The sequence below is a fragment of the Candoia aspera genome, chromosome 5, assembly GCF_035149785.1.
Source record: "Candoia aspera isolate rCanAsp1 chromosome 5, rCanAsp1.hap2, whole genome shotgun sequence".
Taxonomy (NCBI): Eukaryota; Metazoa; Chordata; class Lepidosauria; order Squamata; family Boidae; genus Candoia; species Candoia aspera.
In genome coordinates, this window is record NC_086157.1 from 58,240,159 (window position 1) to 58,240,875 (window position 717).

The window sequence follows — 717 nt, forward strand, 5'->3', positions numbered from 1 at the left end:
GGGAAATCTGTTTTTATTTGCACCTAGTTTATCTTGGCTAACCAGATGGACCTGGTTACATTTGGATGGAAGAGAGGTAGGAAATATCAGCACTATAGGTTAGCAGGGAAGGAAAAAAAAGCATGCTGGAAGAAGGTAATGGAACCACTTTGATATTGTTGCAAGAAAACTGCATGGACATGTCTGTGAAATCACCAGAATCAAGCTCAATTCAAAGGAGACTTTATCTTACCTTATTTGAATTACAGCTGCAGAATACATAACATCTGAGATGCAAAATGGGGAAAAATTACAGTTAACCCAGAGGAAAATATCTGCACACTGTCAACTGATGTGAACTATGTGTATTGGTAAGGGTTTTTTTTAAATTGTAATAGAGACTGTGCATTTTTATTCACCTGAATATCACCTGTTCAGCAGCCTTTTCCAACCTGGTGCTTTTTGCTGGGATTGCAACTTTCAGAATTTCCAGCCACCATAGTTTAGATGCTGTTGGCTTGGATTTCTGGGAGTTAAAGACCTAAAACATCTGGAAAGCACCAGGTTGAGAAAGGCTACTCTTATGAGACAACATTCAATACAGACAGAAATATAATTTGAATGGTAGTTTACATAAAATAACAAAACAGTGCTGACCAGTATCCAGCTTTCCATTAAGGAATGGACCTTAATATTATTACTATGAGTTGTACCATTATGGGATAGCAGAGAACCACA